This window comes from Embiotoca jacksoni, unplaced genomic scaffold (assembly GCF_022577435.1).
Source record: "Embiotoca jacksoni isolate LCO1_2020_lvr unplaced genomic scaffold, fEmbJac1.0.p SCAF_54, whole genome shotgun sequence".
Taxonomy (NCBI): domain Eukaryota; kingdom Metazoa; phylum Chordata; class Actinopteri; family Embiotocidae; genus Embiotoca; species Embiotoca jacksoni.
This window is the reverse complement of record NW_027185408.1, coordinates 975,324-1,002,455: the sequence shown is the minus strand read 5'-3', so window position 1 is coordinate 1,002,455 and position 27,132 is coordinate 975,324. Positions and strand designations below refer to the sequence as shown.

The 27,132-nt window shown below is 46.6% G+C and overlaps 1 pseudogene; it reads right to left on the bottom strand.

Moving 5' to 3' along the window:
* Window positions 1-2,277: 2,277 nt before the first annotated feature.
* Window positions 2,278-14,892, bottom strand: LOC138212234 (NACHT, LRR and PYD domains-containing protein 12-like; annotated as a pseudogene).
* Between the last annotated feature and the right edge of the window lie 12,240 nt (window positions 14,893-27,132).

The following is a 27,132-nucleotide window of genomic DNA, read 5'->3' as shown; positions in this document are numbered from 1 at the left end:
TCCACCACCAGAGGGCGCCAAAGTAAACACAGTTCAGATCCTGTTCAGATTTCCACTGAGGATGGATGTTAGGAAACAACATGAACTCTCTTCATTTCTGTCCAGGTGTGTTTTTCTGATCTACCTGCTAAAAGTTATATTTCACTTGTTTAAAGGAGGTGATGTGATGAATTCAGGCAGAAGTGAATGAAATCCTCACCAGGTGAATTCAGATCCCGTCACAGAGTCGTTCTACCTTCACCTGCAGAGGAAACACAGAGAGAGAAGCTGCTGCTGATTCTGCTTCATCATCAGTCTGACGTCTTCGTCATCCTCTCAGAACCTCACTGTCAAAGTCTGGAAACTTCAAGATGACAGAAAACCAGAGTTCAACTCAGATCACAAGAAAATAAAATATCTCAGAGTCCAAAGATAAATGTGAATATTTCTATCTGCTACATGAAAGAAGGAAAGCACAGAGAGTCTGTAAAAGTATTAAACCTAAACAGGCTGTAACTTTTCTATAAAAGTTCATATTTTCTTTGACTTGTAAAATCTGCTCCATTTGGAGGAGCTGAGGCTGTTTTTCAGCGACGCCTCCATCTGTGTTGAAGCTCAACAAAGAGCTGAGAGAGTCTGAACAGATCCATGAAAACATTCAACACAGCTGTAGTTTCTAAGAGTCGCTGATGTTGAAATATGACCTCAGTGAAAAACATCTTTTTAAACTGTTTCTGTAGTCGTGTCGTATTTGATGTCTTTGCTGTTTAATCATTGATGGATGATAACGATGTCATCACAGAAGGTTTTATCATTTTATAGCTGCAATAAAAGAACTTTGAACCTTGTTGTTTTTTTATGAATACCACATCATCTACAGCAAAACATTCATCAGTGAGACAGTGAGAATATAAAACATGTTTCTGAACACATGATGCAGACATGATGTGAAAAACATGCTCCGTTATTCCAGAAAGAGAATTGAATGTGTTTCTGTTTCCTCCTCACTGTGAACATTTTCAAAGATCTCTGACTGACTGTCACATATTTGATGACTTTATTACCTGTTAATAACCAACCAGTCCAGCTGTGAACAACGTCAGACCGGACAGTGAACGCTCCCCACTAACTGAATCACACGGGCCGTTAAAATGATCGACGGTTTCAAAGTTACTGAACATGTCGACTCTTCATGCGGTCGCAACAGAAAACACAGAACGAGTTCAGGAAAACTGAGCTGGGTTTAAAAGTTCAGGAGCTGCTTCAGAAGAGTCAGCGTTGATCTGACAGACAGCGACGTCATTTTTATTGATCGGACCGGTTCCATGTCAAAAACCTATCAGATGAAGATGGAAACTGTTTGTTACCTTCTGATGGAGGAAATAATCGTCGTGAAGCCGGCGAGTGAAGAAGTTCATCAGCAGCTTTAAGATGGAAACCGAGCAGAGAAAGAAGAAACATGGAGCGGACAGCAGGACGAGTTCAGACGTCTCTCAGCTCTCTGACTTCCTCCGAACAAGGAAATAAAAGTTTGAGGAAGTTGACAGGTGGTTTTTGGAGCCCCTAGTGGCCCGTAGAGGTTTTACACTTCATGGCTTCACTTTTCAAACCCAGAGAACAGTTTTCTAATCAGTCTGTGGTTTTCCTTCGTCCTCCTCTTTCCACCTCAGGCTCCTTTTCATTTCTGCTACCAGCTCGGCTCTCCTTCTTCACGGTCCCTGGACACTTCCTGCTACTTTCAATAAGTGCAAATATGCAATAAGACTGTACAATAACTCACCTCTGGCCAAATCAATCTCACAACAATAACACCGTTGGTTGTTTGTTTATATCCTCGTACTATTGTTTAGTTAGTTTTAATTTAATTAATATTATTCTATTTTATTACATATATTGTGCATTTTTATATTTAGTATTTAATATTTTTTCTCTGTTATTTGATTGCTTTTCCTGTATCTATAATGTTGCTGTAGTGAAACAAATCTTTATCCGTCGAGGTTCAGGTTTTTATCCAGTAAGCTGGTTACTTTACTAGACTAATTTTAATCCACTTATTTACTACAAGTAGCTTTCTGTGTCATTAGCACACTCAAAACTGTTTGAATGACAGAAAATGTATTTCTACAACAGTTTAATACTCATGTAAAATGAGATTATTGTTATTTTATGTGTTAATTTTCTTTTACAAGTCAGTTGGAAAACATGAGTACGTGTAAAACAATAGTGTAAAGATGGTAATACTGGGGATCGGTCATGTTTTTTAAATATTGGTTAAAATGTGAAAAAAATCAAGTACTAAAAAGTAGACTTTTTATTTTTATTGGTAACAAACCAACAGAAGCTCTTATAAACTTCTAATTTCACATATTTGGAGCTGATAAATTGTCAATAATTCTAAAAGCTGCATTTGTTTGATACAGACTTTAGTTTTCATTCATGAGCAACTTCTTTCAGCTGGAAACAAACTGTAGATTCAGCAGAAACAGGTTAAGTTCAACAATTATTGTCAGCTGATAGAAATGTGAATTATTTACGATAATTGAACCTTTCAGTGATATTACAGAGGATTGGACATAGTTGGTTCAAACAACATCTTAAACACAACCTCTACAGCAAACAGACATTAAATGAGCCTTTCTTCAAATATCTAAGTACGGTCACGTTTCATTTCATCAACTGAAAGACACAAAACATTTCAACAGGATTTATGAGGTGTAAAAGTTTGTCCCCCTCCAGTTCGGAGACATTTTCAGACCGTCTTGCAGCAGGTTCCCAGAATCTGCTGATGTTTATCAGCCAAAGAGCTCAGTTTGACCTTCATCTGTCCACATGGAAGTGAAGGTCAAAGTTCAGAGGTGAGGACATCATTTCACTACTTCTGACACAAAACATATTCTGACATCACAATCAGTGATTCAACGGTGAACCAAAGAGAAACTTCATCCACCATCAACATTTAAAGCTGCTGTCACTTCCACAGACTCTTCCTCCTACAGAGAACACAGAGACACTGAGGAACCATCTGACCAGAACCTAAATCCAGGATACAGAGGTTCAGTGAATGTGGTGTTGAAGGTGTGGAGGTGGATCAGAGTGTCAGAGGAGATTCTGTAGAAGGACAGAGTGCCAGCAGGACAGTCCACATACACTGCTACTCTGTTGTTGGAGGAGGAAGAGGAGGAGGAGGAGATGATGAATGTTACTGTGTTATTGTGACAGACAGAGTAACGACCACCATCAGAGCAGATCAGACACCAGGACTGATCGTTCCCTCCAAACCAGCAGTCATCTCTGTCTCCTCTCCTTCTGATTCCTCTGTAACTCACTGCTATATGAACCTCTCCTCTCCTCTCGACCTCCCAGTAACAGCGACCAGTCAGACCAGTTCTACACAGCAGCTGCCACCAGTAGTTAAATCTGTCTGGATGATCAGGATATGACTGATCTTCTTCCACCTTCGTCACCTTCCTGTTGTTGTCAGACAGTTTGAGTTTTCTGTTTACTGAGTTTGTGTCCAGTTCAAGTTCACAGAAATCTGATGGAGAGAAAAAGACACGACACAGCTGCAGTTTATCATCTGACACATCTGATGGCTTTTTTCTTTCTTTACTTCCTGACTTGTTGTTCGTTCATAGAAAGTTTAATGATGATACTTTTTGTCAGGCTTTGACTTTTGGGGGACGACATCCAGCTGGATCACTTGAACTAAGACAAAGTAGAATCTTTAAATACGCTTCTCTGATCAAGTTTCTTATTGCATCTGCTGTTTTAGGATATCTTGACTGATAAAGCTTGGATGGTTTTTGGTAGCTGGAATTGTTTGTGATTGGATTCTTGTTTTCACTCAAGTAACTGAGAGTCAAAGAGAACAAGTTTAGAGTTAAACTGATGGTCTTTTATTCCAATTCTATTAAGGACTAAGTTGTCTCCCTCCTCTCCCCCTCCTCCTCCTCTCTCACTCATCTCTACCTCCTCCCCACCTCCTCTCTCCCTCCCCTCCCCTCCTCTCTCACTCCTCTCTCCCTCCTCTCCCCCTACTCTCTCACTCCTCTCTCCCTCCTTTCCCCCTACTCTCCCCCTCCTCCTCCTCTCTCACTCCTCTCTCCCTCCTCTCTACCTCCTCCCCACCTCCTCTCTCCCTCCCCTCCCCTCCTCTCTCACTCCTCTCTCCCTCCTCTCCCCCTCCTCTCTCACTCCTCTCTACTTGCTATCCCCCTCCTCTCTCCCTCCTCCTCCTCTCTCCCTCCTCCTCTTCTCTCCCTCCTCTCCACTGCCTCTCTTTCCACTGCCCCCCCTCCTGTCTCCCTCCTCTCCCCCTCCTCTCTCCCTCCTCCTCCTCTCTCCCTCCTCTCTACCTCCTCTCTTCCTCCTCTCTCCCTCCTCTCCACCGCCTCTCTCCCCACTCTCTCCACTCCCCCCCTCCTGTCTCCCTCCTCTCCTCCCCCTCTCTCCCTCCTGTCTCCCTCCTCTCTCCCTCTTCCTCCTCTCCTCCTCCTCTGTACCTCCTCTCCTCCACCTGTATCCCTCCTCTCCCCCTTCTCTTCTCCTCCTCTCCCCCTCCTCTCTCCCTCCTCTCCCCCTCCCCTCCCCTACTCTCTCACTCCTCTCTCCCTCCTCTCCACCTCCTCTCCCCCTCCTCTCCCCCTCCTCTCTCCCTCCTCTCTCCCTCCTCTCCTCCTCCTCTCTCCCTCCTCTCTACCTCCTCTCCACCTCCTCTCTTCCTCCTCTCTCCCTCCTCTCTCCCTCCTCTCCACCGCCTCTCTCCCCACTCTCTCCACTCCTCCCCCTCCTGTCTCCCTCCTCTCCTCCCCCTCTCCCCCTCCTGTCTCCCTCTTCCTCCTCTCCTCCTCCTCTCCTCCTCCTCCTCTCCTCCTCCTCTGTACCTCCTCTCCCCCACCTGTCTCCTTCCTGTCCCCCTTCTCTCTTTCTCCTCTCCTCCTCCTCCTCTCCCCCTCCTCTCTCCCTCCTCCTCCTCTCTCCCTCCCCTCCCCCTCCCCTCCTCTCTTCCTCCTCTCTCCCCTCCTCTCCCCCTCCTCTCTCCCTCCTCTCTTCCTCCTCTTTCCCTCCTCTCTCCCTCCTCCTCTCTCCCTCCTCACCCCCTTCTCTCCCCCTCCTCTCTCCCTCCTCTCTACCTGCTATCCCCCTCCTCTCTCCCTCCTCCTCTCCCCCTCCTCTCCTCATCCTCTCCCCCTCCTCTCTTCCCCTCTCTCCCTCCTATCTCCCTCTTCTCCCTCTCCTCTCTTCTCCCTCTCTCCCTCCTCTCCTCTCTCCCTCCTCTCAACCTCCCCTCCCCTCTCCCTCCCCCTCCTCTCCCCCTCCTCTCTCCCTCCTCTGTTTTATCTGCCCTCCCTTCAACTGACTCTTTCTCCCTCATGCATCCTAACTCAGCCACAGACACTCTCCTTTCTCCTCTGTCTTCCTCTCTTGATTGTCTCTGTCCTCCTCCATGTCCTCCAGTCCTCCTCAGCTCCGTGGTTGTCTGAGAGACACTATGAGAGCAGCAGAAAGGAAATGTAGAAAATCTAACCACCCTGACGACCTGCTCACTTATCAATCTCTCCTCTCCTCTTTCTCTGCCTCTATTTCTGCAGCCAAAAGCTCTTTCTACCAAACCAGGATTCAATCCTCATTTTCCAATCCCAAAAACCTCTTCTCCATCTTTTCCAACCTCCTTGACCCCCCCCCCCTCTCCTCCCTCCTCCCTCCTACCAAACCACTTTGTCAACTACTTTACTAAAAAGATAGATGATATATGATCCTCATTTTCAAACCCAGCTTCTGTAACTACAATCTTCTTGACCACCAGTCTGGTTTCAACAGACCACTCAACAGAGACGGTCCTCCTTCTGTCTCTGAGCAGCTTCACACTGCTAGAGCAGCCTCTCTGTCCTCTGTCCTGATCCTTCTAGACCTTCTGCTGCATTTGACACAGTGAACCACCAGATCCTTCTTTCCTCCTTCAGGACCTCGGTGTCTCAGGCTCTGCTCTCTCCCTGTTCTCATCCTACCTCAACGACCTCACTTACCGGGTAACTTGGAGAGGATCTGTGTCTGAACCTTGTCCTCTCACTACTGGTGTCCCTCAAGGCTCCGTCCTGGGTCCCCTCCTCTTCTCTCTGTACTCCAACTCTCTCTGCTCTGTCTTTCACTCACATGTCTTTTCCTACCACAGCTTTGCTGATTACACCCAACTAATCCTCTCTTTTCCCCGATCTGAAACACAGGTAGCAGCATGAATCTCTGTCTGTCTGACTGACATCTCTCAGTGGATGTCCTCACACCACCTGAAAATCAACCTCCACAAGACTGAAATGCTCTTCCTTCCAGAGAAAGACTCTCCCACCCTCGACCTGACTACTACCTTCAACAACTCTGTTATCCCGACCCTGGCTGCTGAGAACCTCGGTGACACTCAACAGTCAACTCTCTCTTACTGCCAACATCACTGCAACAACACGTTCCTGTAGATACATGCTGCACAACATCAGGAGAATACGTCCTCTTCTCACTCAGAAGGCGGCACAGGTTCTGGTCCAAGTTCTGGTCCAGGTTCTGGTCCAAGTTCTGGTCATCTCACGCCTGGACTACTATAACTCCGTCTTGCAGGTCTACCTGTTAGTGCCATTCGTCCTCTGCAGTTCATCCAGAATGCAGCAGCTCGACTTGTCTTAAAACCTCCCCCTCCTCTCTCCCCTCCTCTCCTCCTCCTCTCCCCCTCCTGTCTCCCTCCTCTCCCCCTTCTCCTCCCTTCCTCTCCACTTTCTCTCTACCTCCTCCTCCTCTCCTCCTCCTCCTCCTCCTCCTCATCCTCATCCTCCTCCGCTCCCTTCACTGGTTACCAGTAGCCGCCCACATCCGTTTCCAAACATTGGTACTTCGTACCGTGCTGTGAACAGATCAGGTCCAGTCTACATCCAGGACATGGTCCAACCTTACATCCCAGCCCGTTCACTCCGCTCTGCATCGGCCAATCAGCTTGTTGCTCCTCACTGAGCTAAACACTCTACAACATCACGACTGTTTGCTGTCCTGGCTCCTAAATGGTGGAATAAGCTCCCCAACGACATCAGGACAGCAGAAACTCTGTTCATCTTCCGCCGCAAACTAAAAACACACCTCTTCAGACTTTACCTTGAAAAGGAGAACTTTAGTAGCTTAAAATGGAACTTACTTTTTGTACTTGTAGTTCAGCTTTCTAGAAGAAATTGTATTTTCTTGATTCTTCTTGTTCTGGTTTTGTACCCTCACGGTTGAAATGCACTTATTGTGAGTCGCTTTGGACAAAAGCGTCAGCTAAATGTAATGTAATGTAATGTAATGTGTATCAGTCAAACTTACACTTCCTCAGACCAGGTTTTAACCACTGCTCTCCACCATGGTCCACCCTGGAGGAAGAAACAGTCACAATGATTTTCTATCCAACAGGAGTCCTAACTGCTGTTCAACATGAAGCAGAGTTCCTCAGTTTGTCAGTGAGACACAGAAACAGGCTGAAACTCATCAGTGTCAACTGTCTCTCTGATGGTTTCACTGCTGTCTGTGAGGAAAACACCTGAAGAAGAAGAAGATATGTAGAAATAATCAGAGAACTCAGTCTCCACTGATCTGCTCTGTTTTTATTGATGTCCTCCCACATGTGAAATATTGGTCTCTGCATGTTGTCCCTTAAAATGAACAGTTTGACCAACATTCACATGAACAGCTGAACTGTTTCCAGACTGTTCACAGATCAGTCCAACCACCACATTCAGTTGGTTTGTGTAATTTACATGTTCAGAATCGAGGGTGTAATGATGGAGGGAGTCAGCTGTAGAGACTGAAGCTCTGGGAGGAAAAGTTGTAACTCTGGACTGAAAAATAAAACTGACTTGATTTTAAAACTTAATGTAAAAACGACTGTATTTCAGAATGAAGACTGAGGCTGAACTTTGAATCCTGAACTTCTCAAATTTGTGTGAACAGAAGTTCATCTCATTATGTTTATTAGTTGTTGAGATGAATCAGTTTGGACCAAAGTGGTGATCGACTGATGAACACTGTCGTTCCAACAGCCAGGCTGATAACATGGTTCAAGATGAGAAGGATTTGACACCAACTTCACAATGTTTCTAATGAACAGCTGTTTCCATTTGATAAAAGACTTCTGAGGATCCACATGTGTCCTAACTCAGACCTCCTCACTCCTCTGAACAGAAACTAGAGAAACAAGTCATCCTTCATGATGATGGACCTGAGCAACAACACATGAAGTCAAATCAATGAGACAAACCTGCACTGTGTGAGCTCTGGTTGTCTGTCCATACCTGAGAGTGTCCAGTCTCCAGTGAGGATCCTCCAGACCAGCAGACAGCAGCTTCACTCCTGAGTCTCCTGGATGATTGTAGTTCAGGTCCAGCTCTCTCAGATGGGAGGGGTTGGAGCTCAGAGCTGAGGCCAGATAAGCAAAGCCTTCCTCTGAGATCAGACAACCTGACAGACTGGAGTAAGAAAAATATCATCAACTCCAGAAACAAGAAGGAAAATCTTTCAGATGTTGAACATCTGCACCAACATGAACTAAAAGATAATTTAACTGATCAACAACCAGATATTTCCTGACCTGAGAGTCTCCAGTTTACAGTGAGGACTCTCCAGACCAGCAGACAGCAGCTTCACTCCTGAATCCAGCAGGTCGTTGTTACTCAGGTCCAGCTCTCTCAGACAGGAGGACTGGGAGCTGAGAACTGAGGACAGAGCTTCACAGCTTCTCTCTGACAGGTTACAGACAGTCAGTCTGAAAAGAAAATGGACATATTTGACCCAATTTATCTAAATCTCGATATGATTTAAGAACATGTCTTCAATTATACAAATGTGACATCACTGAAACTACTGGAATCAAACATTTAGTTAGGTTGTAACTGTATATGTATTTAATTTAAAAATGTTTTAACGACAACAAAACCACAATAATATAGGGGAGATTTTCTAAAAGATTTGTGATTTGAAAGAAACAAAAAATTTGTTAAATTAAAGTTAAATAACTCAATAAAAGTCGAGTTTGATGGATTCATTGTTTCCTGACCTGAGAGTCTCCAGTTTCCAGTGAGGATCCTCCAGACCAGAAGAGAGCAGCATCACTCCTGAGTCTCCTGGATGATTGTAGCTCAGGTCCAGCTCTCTCAGATGGGAGGGGTTGGAGCTCAGAGCTGAGGCCAGAGAAGCACAGCCTTCCTCTGAGATCAGACAACCTGACAGACTGTAGTCAGAAAAATATCATCAACTCCAGAAACAAGAAGGAAAATCCTACAAACATTGAACATCTGCATCAAAATTAATATTAAGAAATATTTAACTGATCAACAACCAGATATTTCCTGACCTGAGATTCTCCAGTTTACAGTGAGGACTCTCCAGACCAGCAGACAGCAGCTTCACTCCTGAATCCTGCAGCGTGTTGTTACTCAGGTCCAACTCTCTCAGACTGGAGGACTGGGAGCTGAGAACTGAGGACAGAGCTTCACAGCTTCTCTCTGACAGGTTACAGTCAGTCAGCCTGAAAACCAAATGTACATATTTGACCCAATTAATCTTAATCTTGATATGATTTAAGAATATGTCTTCAATTATAAAAATGTTTCCATTTTGTTTGGCTAATAACTGGCTACCCCACATTTATTTAAAAGCTGACATCACTGAAACTACTGGAATCAAACATTTAGTTTGGTTGTTACTCTACATGTATTTAATTTAAAAATGTTTTAATTACAACAAAACCACAATAATGTAGGGGAGATTTTCGCAAAGATTTGTGACTTGAAAGAAACAAAAAACGTGTTAAATTAGAGTTAAATAACTCAATAAAAGTCGAGTTTGATGAATTCAGTGTTTCCTGACCTGAGAGTCTCCAGTTTACAGTGAGGACTCCCCAGACCAGCAGACAGTAGCTTCACTCCTGAATCCAGCAGGTCGTTGTTACTCAGGTCCAGCTCTCTCAGATGGGAGGGGTTGGAGCTCAGAGCAGAGGCCAGAGAACCACAGCCTTCCTCTGAGATCAGACAACCTGACAGACTGGAGTCAGAAAAATATCATCAACTCCAGAAACAAGAACAAAAATCCTACAAATATTGAACATCTGCATCAAAATGAATATTAAGAAATATTTAACTGATCAAAAACCAGATGTTTCCTGACCTGAGAGTCTCCAGTTTACAGTGAGGACTCCCCAGACCAGCAGACAGTAGCTTCACTCCTGAATCCAGCAGGTCGTTGTTACTCTGGTCCAGCTCTCTCAGATGGGAGGGGTTGGAGCTCAGAGCAGAGGCCAGAGAACCACAGCCTTCCTCTGAGATCAGACAACCTGACAGACTGGAGTCAGAAAAATATCATCAACTCCAGAAACAAGAACAAAAATCCTACAAACATTGAACATCTGCATCAAAATGAATATTAAGAAATATTTAACTGATCAAAAACCAGATGTTTCCTGACCTGAGAGTCTCCAGTTTACAGTGAGGACTCTCCAGATGAGCAGACAGCAGCTTCACTCCTGTGTCTCCTGGATGATTGTAGCTCAGGTCCAGCTCTCTCAGATGGGAGGGGTTGGAGCTCAGAGCTGAGGCCAGACAAGCACAGCCTTCCTCTGACATCAGACAACTTGACAGACTGGAGTCAGAAAAATATCATCAACTCCAGAAACAAGAAGGAAAATCCTACAGACGTTGAACATCTGCAGCAAAATTAATATTAAGAAATAATTAACTGATCAATGACCAGATATTTCCTGACCTGAGAGTCTCCAGTTTACAGTGAGGACTTTCCAGACCAGCAGACAGCTGCTTCACTCCTGAATCCTGCAGGTCGTTGTTACTCAGGTCCAGATCTCTCAGACTGGAGGACTGGGAGCTGAGAACTGAGGACAGAGCTTCACAGCTTCTCTCGGACAGCTTACAGACAGTCAGCCTAGAGAAGAATTAACAATGAACACAAACTGTTTTATTTGTCATTTACAAAATGAAACATGTTTGAAATGGTTAATAAATCCTCGTACAGAGCTTTGTTGGAGGCTTTGACCACTGGCAGCAGCCTCAGAAGAGCCTCCTCTGAAGCAGAGTATTTCTTCAGGTCAAACACATCCAGATGTTCTGCTGATGACAGTAAGATGAAGACCAGAGCTGACCACTGAGCAGGAGACAGTTTATCTGTGGAGAGATGTCCTGATCTCAGGAACTGTTGGATCTCCTCCACTAGAGAACGATCATTCAGTTCATTCAGACAGTGGAACAGATTGATGCTTCTCTCTGCAGACAGATTCTCACTGATCTTCTTCTTGATGTACTGGACTGTTTTCTGATTGGTCTGTGAGCTACTTCCTGTCTGTGTCAGCAGGCCTCGTAGGAGAGTCTGATTGGTCTGAAGTGAAAGACCCAGAAGGAAGAGGAGGAACAAGTCCAGGTGTCCATTTGGACTTCTTAAAGCTTCGTCCACAGCAGTCTGGTGGAGATGGATTAGTTTTGTTTTGTTTCTGAAGACTTTAGATAAAGAAGATGTTGTTTGTTGTTCCTTCAGCAGGTTGACAGCAGAGTTGATGAAGGTCAGATGGACGTGAAGAGCAGCCAGAAACTCCTGAACGCTCAGATGGACGAAGCAGAACACCTTGTCCTGGTACAGCGCGCTCTCCTCTTTAAAGATCTGGGTGAACACTCCTGAGTACACTGAGGCTGCTCTGATATCGATGCCACACTCTGTCAGGTCGGATTCATAGAAGATCAAGTTTCCTTTCTGTAGCTGATCAAAAGCCAGTTTTCCCAGAGACTCCATCATCTTCCTGCTCTTTTCATTCCAGTGTGGATCTGTCTCAGCTCCTCCATCATACTTGACCTGCTTCACTTTGGCCTGAACCACCAGGAAATGGATGAACATCTCCGTCAGGGTCTTGGGCAGCTCTCCTCCGTCTCTTCTTTTCAACACGTCCTCCAGAACTGTAGCAGTGATCCAGCAGAAGACCGGGATGTGGCACATGATGTGGAGGCTTCTGGATGTCTTGATGTGGGAGATGATGCTGCTGGCCTGCTCCTCATCTCTGAACCTCCTCCTGAAATACTCCTCCTTCTGCGGGTCAGTGAACCCTCTGACCTCTGTCACCATGCCGACACACTCGGCAGGGATCTGATTGGCCGCTGCAGGTCGTGTGGTTATCCAGAGGCGAGCGGAGGGAAGCAGTTTCCCTCTGATGAGGTTGGTCAGCAGCACATCCACTGAGGTGGACTCTGTAACATCAGTCAGGATCTCATTGTTGTGGAAGTCCAGAGGAAGTCGACACTCATCCAGACCGTCAAAGATGAACACAACCTGGAAGTGTTCAAAGATGCAGATTCCTGCTGCTTTGGTTTCAGTGAAGAAGAGATGAACCAGTTCCACCAAACTGAACTTTCTCTCTTTCAGCACATTCAGCTCTCTGAAAGTGAACGGAAACATGAACTGGATGTTCTGGTTGGTTTTGTCTTCAGCCCAGTCCAGAGTGAACTTCTGTGTTAACACTGTCTTCCCAATTCCAGCCACTCCCTTTGTCATCACTGTTCTGATTGGTTCATGTCTTCCAGGTGAGCCTTTAAAGATGTCTTCTTGTCTGATGGTTGTTTCTGGTCTGTCTGGTTTCCTGGATGTTGTTTCAATCTGTCTGACCTCATGTTGATCATTGACCTCTGCAGTCCCTCCCTCTGTGATGTACAGCTCTGTGTACATCTCATTCAGAAGGGTTCGGTTTCCTGCTTTAGAAATCCCCTCAAACACACTCTGGAACTTCTTCCTCAGGTTAGATTGAAGATGTTGTCGACACTCAGGAACAACAGTTCCTAAACAAACAAACAAACAAACAAACAACAAGTGAATGTCTCATTAAACCTGAAGATAAACGTTTTAAATATTTTGTCTACATGAAATCAATTCTTCACATCAGTTGTGGACAAACAGTTTCTGATTGTTTTCAGTCCAGAAGAATTCACAGATGTGATGAAGATGTTTGCATCATATTAACAGCAGAGTTTGGAAATCTAAGTTTCTCCCATGTTTCCTCTTTCCATCATGTTCCAGCTGTTAAAATCCTCTTACTGCTCTGCAGACGGTCAGCCAGCTCCTCCTGCTTCAGTCTCCTCAGGAAGTGTAGTGTGATCTTCTGAAATGACTCTCTGCTCCTCCTCTGCTCTTCATCCTCACCCTCCAATACCTCCTCATCCTCACTCTCTAAGCATTCTGGGTAATCTGGACTCAGAATTTTCTGCATCTTCTTCAGCTCGTTCTTTACAAAACTGATCATGTTCTCCTCCAGCAGCTGAAACAGAGAAATATATCAACTTTAATACACAGAACGTATCAGATCATTTTAAATTTGGACTGAAATCCTGCTGGTCTACAGAGTGCAGCAGGGACAATGTGAGTTTTGGTAATTCACTATTTAGTTTGTGTGTTTACACACCAGAAATATGGAGTCCAGGTTTGTTTCAGGAACGTCTGAGTCCTGCTGATCAACTCTGTAAAGTCAACATCAAAACAGAAGATGTTTGGTCACAATTAATCCAGAAACATAAAGTAAAGAGACTTCATGGTTTTAACTACCAAGACAACCAACACCTGACAGAAGCTGAACAGGAAGACAAAACATCCGTTTTAAATTACTGCCCTTCATCAACAAAACTTCATAACAGAACTTCTTCAGACTGAGAGACATGTGGAGGCAGCCACCAGCCTGGTCTGTATGGGTCTCCTCTGTGTGGTCCGATGAAGCCCGGCTCTGCATGGAGTCTTTAAATGTATAAATATGATCACCCCTGCTGAACACTGGAAAACCCTCTTTCTGAATACCCGGACACAAGAACAGTTGGGTTTCAGTTTCACACTGAATGGAAAGAAAGTGATCAATGAGTTCAGACATTATGACATCAGGCGGGTTTGATACTAAATGACAAACATTTCACATTATTACCTTTGTTCAACAGACTGGTGTCCATCTTTGAAGTCTACATGTCTTTCCACAGACCGGTCACTCTTCATGGACACACAGCTGGGTTCAAGAGAATCTGGTTCCTGCTGAAGGATCCTGATGGAAACAGAGATGTGTAGCTTTCAGTTTTAACCCTGTAGATTGTGTGTTTTGTTGGACACTAACAGAAACATGAATACATCCAGTGTGTTTCCATGAACCTGCAGTTCCAACAAACTGGCATTGCTGAACTAAAGAGACTAAAGAATCTGAGTCTGACGTCCTTTGATCCTCTGAGCTGAGGTGATCCCACCCCTGTGATCTTTGACCATTTTCTTCTTGTGGGCCTCTTTAATTTGATCTTCACTGTCAGCTCAAACATGATGGCCTGCTCTGAGGTTTCTGACTGTAGGACCACGTCATGCAGGGTTACTTGTTACAGACAACTCTTCCTCCTCTCCAGCTCCCTGAACAGATTTCCTTCTGAGTCTCTGTGTGAAGACAGTTTGGTTCCTTTCAACGAACATACAGATTCAACTGCCTGAGATCATCTGTCCAAGCTGCCAACTGTCTCTCCAGATGTCTCCAATCTTCTATCGAGGTGAATCATAAATTCAACACAAAGACGTTATGACATCAGGAGGGTTTGAAACCAAAAGACAAACTTTAAACATTATTACCTTTGTTTATCAGACTGGTGTCCATCTTTGAAGTCAATAAATCTTTCCACAGACCAGTCACTCTTCATGGATACACAGCTGGGAACAGGTCCAGGTTCAGGTTCAGGTCCAGGTCCAGTAGGTCTGAGCTGCTGCTTTGTTCTTCAACAGAACACACAGAGCTCTGAGTGAGAATAATGATGGTGCAGTGATGTGAGTGCTGAGCTGTGACGTGGAGAAGAGTCGTGGACAGTTAGAGACGGTCGTCTCACCTCTGAGCTTCGGTCCGGCTCTCATGTTCCCCACACAGAGTGGTTTTAGAGGGACGGACTCCGTCCTCTCTGTCCTCCAACTGATCCATAGCAGAGCCCACAGCTTCACACAAACACAACAACCTGCTCAGTACGTACAACAACATTCACACTACAACAGTGTCACTCTGGATTCCACCACCAGAGGGCGCCAAAGTAAATACAGTTCAGATCCTGTTCAGATTTCCACTGAGGATGGATGTTAGGAAACAACATGAACTCTCTTCATTTCTGTCCAGGTGTGTTTTTCTGATCTACTTGGTAGAAGTTATATTTCACTTGTTTAAAGGAGGTGATGTGATGAATTCAGGCAGAAGTAAATTAAATCCTCACCAGGTGAATTCAGATCCCGTCACAGAGTCGTTCTACCTTCACCTGCAGAGGAAACACGAAGAGAGAAGCTGCTGCTGATTCTGCTTCATCATCAGTCTGACGTCTTCGTCATCCTCTCAGAACCTCACTGTCAAAGTCTGGAAACTTCAAGATGACAGAAAACCAGAGTTCAACACAGATCACAAGAAAATAAAATATCTCAGAGTCCAAAGATAAATGTGAATATTTCTATCTGCTACATGAAAGAAGGAAATAACAGAGAGTCTGTAAAAGTATTAAACCTAAACAGGCTGTAACTTTTCTATAAAAGTTCATATTTTCTTTGACTTGTAAAATCTGCTCCATTTGGAGGAGCTGAGGCTGTTTTTCAGCGACGCCTCCATCTGTGTTGAAGCTCAACAAAGAGCTGAGAGAGTCTGAACAGATCCATGAAAACATTCAACACAGCTGTAGTTTCTAAGAGTTGCTGATGTTGAAATATGACGTCAGTGAAGGTTTGCAGATCAGGATTCAGAAACGTTTTATTTTTCAGAATAAAAACATCTTTTTAAACTGTTTCTGTAAAAATGTTTCTGAACACATGATGCAGACATGATGTGAAAAACATGCTCCGTTATTCCAGAAAGAGAATTGAACGTGTTTCTGTTTCCTCCTCACTGTGAACATTTTCAAAGATCTCTGACTGACTGTCACATATTTGATGACTTTATTACCTGTTAATAACCAACCAGTCCAGCTGTGAACAACGTCAGACCGGACAGTGAACGCTCCCCACTAACTGAATCACACGGGCCGTTAAAATGATCGACGGTTTCAAAGTTACTGAACATGTCGACTCTTCATGCGGTCGCAACAGAAAACACAGAACGAGTTCAGGAAAACTGAGCTGGGTTTAAAAGTTCAGGAGCTGCTTCAGAAGAGTCAGCGTTGATCTGACAGACAGCGACGCCATTTTTATTGATGGGACCGGTTCCATGTCAAAAACCTATCAGATGAAGATGGAAACTGTTTGTTACCTTCTGATGGAGGAAATAATCATCGTGAAGCCGGCGAGTGAAGAAGTTAATCAGCAGCTTTAAGATGGAAACCGAGCAGAGAAAGAAGAAACATGGAGCGGACAGCAGGACGAGTTCAGACGTCTCTCAGCTCTCTGACTTCTTCAGACTGAAGTCTTCTTCCAGGAAATCTGATCCTTCAGACCTGTGGAATAAAGATTAAACAATAACAGACATCATAACTCCTCATCAGCTGCATCATAAAGATATCAGTATTTAATCTGAGATTTGTTGCCTAACAAGGAAATCAAAATTCGATGAAGTTGATACAGTCGGCAAAACCAACAGATCAGCTTCACTCCATTATTCATTATTGTTCCATTAATCTGTCAAATATAATGATGTCATCAAATGTAACACAGACACAGTCATGTTTTTCTATCTTTGTGAGGACATTCATTCATACAGCAACCAACCGTGACGTCACCTGTCGGTATGTGAAGCCTCCAGTCTGACATTTCAGCTGTCGCCATCTTTGGAGTCAGAGGTGACCATATTTGGACGTGCTGGGGAGGAGCGAGGGGACACTATGCCCCGCCCACCTAGAGCAGAAAACCTGACTGGTGCCTATTAAACATGTTTGAGTCCTAACAGCTGAAGAATGCTGGAATTATTTTCAGAAGGAAACACTGATCAAAAGGAGGGAGTTCATCTCATGTCACCAGAATGACTTAAGATCTGCTGACTTTGGATTTCAGGAGAACTTGATGCTTTTTTAATGGCAGTCTATTGGAGACAGATGGTTTTTGGAGCCCCTAGTGGCCCGTAGAGGAATTTCACTTCATGGCTTGACTTTTCCGACCCAGAAAACAGTTTTCTAAGCAGTCTGTGGTTTTCCTTCGATATCCATGCCACTTGGAGTTTTAAAACGTCCTTAAAAAAAACATAAAAAACAAGTAATTTAACTTTCCTGCTGCGGATTTATTAAAATTAGCGGGACGACTGGCTTTACAAACAATTTTTTTCAAGAAAGTTAGCATCATTTGTGGTGTTTCCGTCCTCCGAGCTGCTGCTCTCTACTCCTGTTATATTTGAGATTTCGCTGAAAGCAGAGCTCGCGACGTTACGTGGTCGCCATTTTGTTTCACCGGGAGTAAAGAAACCAGCCCGAGGAAGCACCGGCATCTGGGAAAACTGAACCGTCTCCCTGACAGATCTGAAAACACACGAAGAAAAGCTGAAGTCGGGAACTTCACTGCCGTTAATTCTGCATGGTTTTCATATTTTATTCCAGTCAGGCAGTTTTCGGTTGATGTGTCCAGGAGACGTCTTCCTGCATCACGCTGATCCAGGCTCACGGGTTTTATTCTTTACAGACATTTATACAACAGACGGTTGAAGGTCATTTGCTGTATTTGATTAAATGAAGATTACGAGCATTTCCGAGGTTTTGTCGTTTAATTCGGACCGGTGGTGACCGCAGTCAGCCCTGCCTTCTGATTGGTCGAAACATTTAACGTGCTATGTGTGCTTGTTGTCCAAAATTAACATGTTTCACTGGTTCAACGTGGCCGTTTGCATCTGATATAAAAACACAAGGTGCTTTACGTGAAGGAACCGGAAACAAAGCGGTCGTGGTTCAGAAAAAAACGTCCTTTTTTTGGTCACTTCAAAGAATCCCTGGTGGACGTTGGCTTTGTCCTGGACCGGAACACCAGGTGTCCAGTGGGAAAGTCCTGATTTGTTCATCTGTTCCCCAAACGGACTTCCCCCCTTATTTAATTACTGAAACTACCTTGTGCGTATCGCTGTGACGCTCATGCAGTTTGTTCTTTTGAAGGAAACAGTTGAAGCAGTTGAATTTTCCAAAACCTTATTTGGTTGAGAGCTTCAGATTTTTCAGTTCAGGTGTGAAAGGATCCTCGGAAACAAAGTCCGGACCAAAGTACCAGAATCTGATCTGACTAAAAGAGAACGTTTCCGTCCGGATCAAACTGAACCACGGTTTGGTTCGTTCGCAGCGTGACAAAACTTTCTGGTTGATTCACACTTGTAGGCCGTAAACAGGAAGTTGAGGCCAGATATCGTTGCCCAGGAAACAGTCGGTGCTAACGACAGGACGGAGACGACGACATTGATACGCAAGTGATGACATCGGGTCGTAGATGATGATGATGACAGAACGGGCAGTCGTGAATACCTTGAACATTGCTATGTTTGGGGGCGTGTCTGTTTGATTGACAGGCCTGGGAGGAAGTCATGTTTCCGGAATAGTTGGGCAGGGCATTACTCCTCCCCAGTTCGTCCAAATATGGTCATGTGGTGGCGGGGTGTGGTTAGCTCAGCTGCGGGGGGTAGAGAGTGGGAGGAGTGGTTCAGGGAACAGTGCCGGGCAGGTATAATGAGCACAGCTGAGCCGAATACGGACTGATGAGCACAGCTGAGCTGGATGTGGACTAATGAGCTCTCCCCTATGAAGGGAGCAGGGAGAAGGAGGACCAGGGGAGGAAGTGGTTACATGAGTGCATGGTGTATGGGCCGGGCAAATAAAAGCATTTTACACCTGAACGTACGGCTGAGCGTGTCATCTGTGTCCAGGAGAGACCCCGGTAGCACCAAGCTTGCTACAGTGGCGCCCACTGTGGGGGCATGGACACAGGTGAACAGCAGAGCGGAATGCCGACGCAGCCGATCGTCGCGTAGGGGCAGATGCTGGACGGGATCGCGGCGATCCAGCGCGATCAGGGGGAGGCGAGCCGCCAGCTCCTGGGCGCGTTGCAGGCCCAAGCCGAGCGACAGACCCGCAACAGACCCACGCCTGGGAACAGCTAGAGGCCCGGCCAGCGGCGGCCCCACCAGCGGCAGGACCGGCGTCCTTCACAGGTGTGGCCATGCACAAGATGACGCCGGCGGATGACGTACAGGCCTTTATGGACATGTTCGAGTCGATGGCGGAGGCATGTGCCTGGCCGGCAGCGGAGTGGGCGGTGCGACTCCTGACTCTTCTGACAGGGGAGGCGCAGACAGCGGCTCTGGGGCTGCCTCCTGGGTCCCGATGACAGTACACAGACATGAAAAGAGTCATTATGGACCGGCTCGGCCTGTCCCCGGAGGACCACAGGAGGAGCTTCCGGGAGGCTTGGGCCCGGGACCGGCCATTCGCCTTCGCTCAGCGATTGAGGGACTCGGCGACCAGATGGCTGCAGCCAGAGAGCGCCGGAGGAGCGCCGGCAATGGTGCACAAGATCGTGGGGGAGCAGTTCACTGAGGAACTGCCGGCCAGGACAGTGGCATGGGTCCGCTGCCACCGTCCGGCGACGCTAGAGGCCGCCATCACCCTTGCCGAGGACCACCTCGCGGTTTATCCCAGCAGGCAGGGGGATGGCAGTCGGCCGCCAGCTGCAGCCCGACCGATTCCTGCGCCGCGGAGGACGATCCAGCAACCGGGGGTGGCTCGGGCCCTGCCATCTCCGCGGGCACTAACAACCTCCAGGTTCACCGATCCCACGGGTCCGGCCGGCCCCGGCACCCTTCCCAACCTACAGGGGGTTCCTCAACCGCCAGGGCAGGAGTGTTGGAGGTGTGGGCAGCCCGGACACTGTTGGAGGGAATGTCCGTTAATGGAGGCGGGACAGACGGTTCAGGTTGCCGGCCCTCCAACACCCTCCCCCGGTCCAGGAGCGTCGTATCGTGTTCCGGTAAGGATCCAGGGGGTTACACATCAGGCGATGGTGGATTCGGGCTGTATGCAGTCGCTGATCCACCAGAGCCTGGTTCGGCCCGGGGCATTGGTGGAGGCATCGTGGGTAAGAATTAAGTGTGCGCATGGGGATGTTCACGATTATCCGGTGGTGGCTGTAGAAATTAGATATGGGGGAAAAAAAACACAAAGTGAAGGCTGCGGTTAGCTCCCACCTTACGCACCCCCTAATCTTGGGGACAGATTGGCCCGGGTTTCATAAATTAATGGGGCAGTGTATGGAGGTGCGTTCACGACCGGCAGGGACATGCGGGATGTGTGCTGCGCTCAGCGGTGACGCGAGGTCGTCCGACGCTGCAGAAAGGGAGAGGGAACCAGCAGAGACTCCTGTGGAGACTCCACCGGTTCCCGAATTACGCTCCATGGAGGATTTTCGACTTGAGCAGTCTCGGGACGATACTCTACGCTTTGCCTTTGACCAAGTGATGAGAATTGATGGTCAGCTGGTGCGCCCTGAGGCAGCGCCGTCATACCTGCACTTTTCATTGATTAGGGACAGGCTGTATAGAGTGAGTCGTGACACTCAAACAGGTCAAGAAAACACCCAGTTGTTGGTGCCGAAAAGCCGTCAGGAAATGATTTTCCAGGCGGTTCACTATAACCCGATGGCTGGCCACATGGGATATGATAAATCTCTGGACCGGATAATGGCCCTGTTTTACTGGCCGGGCATCCGGGGGGATGTGCGCCGTTGGTGTGCATATTGCCCGGAGTGTCAGCTGGTAAACCAGCCGGCCATTCTGAGGGCGCCTTTACATCCTCTACCCTTGATGGAGGTCCCATTTGAACGTATTGGCATGGACCTCATCAGGCCATTTCACCGGAGCGCACGCGGATATCGCTTTGTGTTAGTTCTGGTGGATTACGCAACACGATATCCCGAGGCAGTGCCGTTGTGCAGCATTTTGGCAAAGAGTGTTGCGCAGGCTCTGTTTCAGGTCATTCTCCCGAGTCGGAAGACCGAAAGAGATTCTGACTGACCAGGGAACCCAGTTCATGTCACGAACACTGAGAGAACTTTATGGATTACTGGGCATTAAGTCTATTTGGAACAGTGTTTATCACCCACAGACTGACGGGCTTGTGGAGCGTCTGAACAAGACTTTAAAATCCATGATTGGTAAATTTATACATGACGATGAACATAATTGGGATAAATGGCTTGATCCTCTGTTGTTTGCAGTGCGGGAGGTCCCCCAGGCCTCGACGGGATTTTCTCCCTTTGAACTGCTGTTTGGCTGGAAACCACGAGGGGTGCTCGACCTGCTTAAGGAAAACTGGGAGGAAGGTCCGAGCTCCAGCAAAAGTGAAATTCAATACGTCCTGGACCTGCGAGCAAAACTCCACACACTGGGTCAGATGTCACGGGAGAATTTGCTCCAGGCCCAGGAGCGTCAACAACGGCTGTACAACAGAGTGGCCAAGCTGAGGCAATTCACACCGGGAGAAAAGGTACTTGTATTGCTTCCTTCTTCCAGCTCAAAACTCCTCGCCAAGTGGCAGGGGCCCTTTGTGGTCACACGGCGAGTAGGGGACTTCGACTATGAGGTGGTGCAATCTGACAGGGGCGGAGCTACACAGCTCTACCACCTCAACCTCTTAAAAGCATGGAGAGAGGCGGAGTCTGTTTCTCTGGTGTCCGCGGTATCTGAGAGAGAGGAGCTGGGGCCAGAGGTTCCAAAGTCCACCAATCCTGCCTCGCTCCCTTTCGACGCCAATCTCTCTGGGACCCAGAGAACAGACGTTGCCCAGTTACAGAAGCAGTTTGCTGATGTGTTCTCCCTCCTGCCAGGACGCACGAACCTCATAGTGCACAACATTGAGACGTCTCCGGGCGTGACGGTGCGGTCGCGACCCTCCAGGCTACCTGAACACAAGAGAAAAATTGTTCAGAGAGAATTGGCGGCTATGCTGGAGATAGGAGTAATAGAAGAGTCCAACAGTGCCTGGTGTAGCCCCATTGTTCTTGTTGTCAAGAAGGATGGATCTATTCAGTTCTGTGTGGACTATCGCAGGGTGAATGATGTGTCACGATTTGATACGTACCCAATGCCCTGGGTCGATGAACTCCAGGACCGGCTGGGCACTGCACGTTTCTTCACGACACTGGATTTAACCAAGGGCTACTGGCAGATTCCTCTCTCGCCAGAGTCCAAGGAAAAAACGGCCTTCTCCACTCCGTTTGGGTTATACCAATTCACCACATTTCCCTTTGGGTTATTCGGTGCCCCAGCCACTTTCCAATGCCTCATGGACCGGGTGCTGCGTCCGCACGCTACATATGCGGCCGCCTACCTGGATGATGTCATCATCCACAGCACCAGCATGTGCAGCGGGTGGGCGCAGTGCTGGAGTCCCTGAGGCAGGCTGGGCTCACCGCCAACCCAGGGAAATGTGCAGTTGGACGTAGGGAGGTACGGTATCTGGGGTACCACTTGGGCAGCGGGCAGGTGCGCCCTCAGGTGGACAAGACGGCGGCTATCGCGGCCTGTCCGCAGCCCAAGACAAAAAAAGACGTAAGGCGGTTTTTGGGGCTGGCGGGGTATTACAGACGGTTCATCCTGGGTTTCGCGGATCTGACCAGCCCCTTGACCGACCTGACCCGGAAAGGTGCCTCAGATCCAGTCCAGTGGACGGAGCAGTGCCAGCGGGCGGTTGAGAAGGTAAAACAGGCTCTCTGTGGGGAACCACTTCTCCACACCCTTAACTTTTCTCTCCCCTTTACTCTGCAGACTGATGCGTCGAACAGAGGACTGGGGGCCGTTTTGTCCCAGGAGGTGGGGGGGGGGGAGGTGGACCGCCCTGTTGTGTACATCAGCCGGAAGTTATCGGAGAGGGAGGCCAGGTACAGCACAGTGGAGAAGGAGTGCCTGGCCATCCGGTGGGCGGTCGACTCCTTGCAGTACTACCTGCTGGGACGCTCATCCACCCTCTGTTCGGACCACGCTCCGCTCCAGTGGCTCCACCGCATGAAGGATACCAACGCCAGGATCACTCGGTGGTATCTGGCGTTACAGCCTTTTAACTTCAAGGTGATCCATAGGCCGGGGGCGCAGATGACTGTGGCCGACTTCCTCTCCCGCTCTCAGGAGACTGAAATAGACTATTTCAGACCCCTGAAATAGTTTTTTGTTTCAGCAGCTGTTGAACAGCTGAACGTTGTTTTCAGCATCACATCCAACAGTGAAACTACCAGCAACACTTGTTCAGGTAATTCAAGTAAAATTAGTTCTGGAACTGAAACTCCAGCAAACAGGAACAGTTCAGTGGTTTTAGAGGGACGGACTCCGTCCTCTCTGTCCTCCCACTGATCCATAGCAGAGCCCACAGCTTCACTCAAACACAACAACCTGCTCAGTACGTACAACAACATTCACAGCACAGGACACATTAGTTCTCATCACTGTCTGTAACATGGCTCTAAAACTCAGGACTGACAGACACTTTTCTGCAAACACATTATAATCCTGTAATTACTGTTCTTCTCTCAGTGCTGTATAAACCTGCAAAACATGTCACAGTCTCAACAGTTGGTGCGGCATATCATATAAAATCCTAAATTTCATTTCAGCAACCAGAAATATGATAAATTTGTTCCTCCTGCTCCATTTTTTCACATTTTCTAACAAACTTGGTATTTGTGTTGGTCACTAAAGGAATGAAATGTGTTCTTCCAGTTTGTCCAACGTGATGACAAACAAAATGTATTCAGAGGAAATCTGCATGTTAAGAGGATATAAAAGCCTCTTTTTTCTGTGTATAAACATGTCTTTAAATCTGATCACACAAACCAGGATAATTCCTCTTTTTGTTTTCCTCTGTGGGACCCTGACGGTTGAGAAGCCACACAGCTCCTCTTCACCTTCAACCACTTCTGGTCCTTCTGAAGGATTTTTGGACCTTTGACAAATGGACTATGCAAAAGGTGCTGCACAGAAAAAGTGTGTTCCAGCCCTGAATGAAGAGTTGAACGGGAAACACAGTGAAGTTGATCCAAGCTGTCAGACCAGTTCAGATATGGTTTGCATTTTTATCAGCTGACTAGATCGAATTACATTCAGACTGCTGCCGGTTTTATTCAGGAACCACCGACAGAAAATCATTTTACAATCATTCTACTTTAACTCGCGGACAAATTCAACTGCATGTTTGAAATAAATGGACTGAAAAATAAAATCAGGATCAAGAAAGACCTCTACGGTCGACTCAGTGATCCAACAGGTCAGAGTTCATCAGACATGTCCAGATTTCTCTGGGAGGATTCTCACCTGCTCGACTTCAGGTCCACTTCCAGACACTTTCCACCTTCGTGTGTGGAGGAAAGATTCAGAGAGAAGAAGCTGCTCGTTGTCCCTCGTCAGTCCTGGTGTCTGAGAGCGTTTGATCTGAGGACGCCGTCACTTCCTCATAACTTCAGAGTCCGAGTCTAAAAGCATCAGAGTGACGTCAGAACCAGTCTAACCTGTGGCAGAGAAATCCAACATCACATGATGCAGCTCTGCTGTCTGTCCACTAGATGGAGCTGACAAACCAACCAAAGATCAGCACAGAGACATGAGATGAAGCAGCAGCAGTTTGGACCACATACAGGACTGTATGTTGGACATGTTGGTTTGTTATGAGGCAGAAAGCAGCCTGAGCTTCCTGCCAGGGACCTGAAATCTGGTCCTCAGTCCTGGTTCCAGGTGTCTCTGCTTTAAATGGACTTTTCATCCCAAACACTTTTCTTTAACAGCCTTTTTATTCATTTGTCTCCAGAAAGAGACTGTATATAAAAGTGGACGTAACTTCAGGGTGTTAAAATCAGGCCGATGCAGAAGTGTCATAAACTGCAATACCTTCTAGTGCCACTAGAGGTTGTCTCTAAAAAGCATCCGGCTCCATAGACTCCCATTCAACTTCTCATGAAATTCAATCAATGTTTTCTAAGGAGTTATCTCAGTGTTGTTAGCTAAAGTCACTCCTTCTTATTAGTTTTCTGGAGGTCCATCTGAAAATAATCCCTCATTCATTAGAAAATAAAGGTGGAGTTTCACTCAAATACCTGCAGTATTTAACTTCCTTCTGCATGTTTCAAATATGTCCATAAACACTTGTAGCGTCCTGCTAATTTGTTTACATGTGTTTCTTTGTAATTCTGTAACAGTGAATTTGCATTTGTGTTCATCAGCAGAGAAGTGTAGTTTGGAAAAGTCCTGAAGTGTCCTACAGTTTTGAGTTGCCCTTGAACCTCTCGTGTCCTCACCGTATTGGTTGGTCAGGTGTCAATCTGTTGCCAGCCAATCAGGACAAGCAGAGAGACCTTCTTGGTAACCTACCGGGTTCTTAGAGGGGCGGGGCTAACGACAGGAGCGCGCGCAGGAAAACCTTTGGAAGTTGTATTTCTATAAAACTTTAGTTGTTATCAGCTGTTAGGTGGATTCAGTTCATCAAAGCAGACAGAAAAATAGATATTTCCTGCTTTAAATCAGAACATGTGACGGACTGAACACACGCCGAGTGACAGTTGAGGTCAGGACAGATTCAGATGGTGTTTCGGTCAAATGAAATTAAACTGTGTTTTACCGACGAAGGAAGAAGTTAGAAAATCCCCGTTTTTCAGACGAAGTTCGGCAGCGAGAGGAACACATCGGGACTGATGTTTCACCATCACTTCAAAGTTCACTAGAAACTTTCACCAGTTTACTAACGTGATGTTTGAACGGTTCATCGATGATCTCCGACTGACAGCGTCATCCTTCATGTCGGATTAAGAGCTAACGTGTCGGAGAGCAGCGGGCAGCGGCTCACATGGACCCTCACCGTGGTGGAGGAGGGCGGCCATTTTCAGTCGGTCCCAAAGAATTCTCTGAGTCGTGTTCGTGGAGCCGAGAACAAAAAGTTCAATGGAGGGATTTAAAAAGAGCAGAAGATGGAGATTCAACCACCTCTGAGGTCATGTGAGTTTTGTGTCACGTCAGTTCCAGATCTTAAAATCATGATGATCTTAAAGCTCCTTTAGTTTCACCATGAATTGGTGAACTCCAGTTGAAGCCAGCTATCATTTGTCCTGAGCTCATGTTAGCCGCCCTGATGTCAGACAGTCACTGCTCTGCTGCTGATGGCTTGTTATCCAGTAAGCTGCTTACTTTACTACACTAGTTTTAATACACTTATTTACTAAAAGGAGCTTTCTAGATAACATCAGCACACTCACAACTGTTTGAATGACAGAAAACGTATTTCTACGACAGTTTATTATTCACGTAAAATGACATTATTATTATCTTAGAGATGAATTTCCTCTTTCTGGAACTCAAAGCATTCATGGAGTGAAAGAGTCATTTATTTAACGTGTATTTCTCTGTCGTAGATTGAATTTAGCATCATGTGTGTTTGATAATCAACTTGAAGGTGTTTTGAAGTTTCTATTATCAGAGTATCATATTATGAGCTGCATAGTTTGGTGTTTCTTCTGAAAGCATTTCCTTTCCTTTCCCAGTCAGCCAGCAGGGATGTGAGGCTTCAGAGAGACTCAACAGTACCGTGGATGTTCCAGGCAGGTATGTTGAGGAACAACTGTTTTTAATTATAAGTTCTACCTGATTTATATTTACAAATATATATAATTCCTGCATGTTCATGGAGCAGCAGGAAGCAACAACCTTCATGAGGAAGTGTTCCAACGTTCGTCTCTTTATCAACATCAACACCTGAGTTCCTCACGTTTTAGTGACCACAGGTACGTGAACATTTGGGATTTCACCGTGGAAACCTGGACGAAGTCTGGATGAAGGTTTCACTGACTCACAGGAAGCTGACAAATCTCCTCCTCCTCCTACCCTCCCCCTCTCCCGCTCTTAGCTCCCTCCTCTCTCAATCCTCTCCCCCTTCTCTCCTATCCACCTCCTCTCTCCCTCTTCTTCTCCTCCTCTCTCCCTCCTTTTCTCCTCCTCTCTCCCTCCTTTTCTCCTCCTCTCTCCCTCCTTTTCTCCTCCTCTCTCCCTCCTCTCCCCCTCCTCTTCCTCCTCCTCCTCTCCCTCCTCTCCTCTCCTTCTCCTATCCCCCTCCTCTCTCCCTCCTCTCCTCCTTCTCTCCTCTCCTTCTCCTATCCCCCTCCTCTCTCCCTCCTCTCTCCCTCCTTTCTTCCTCCTCTCTC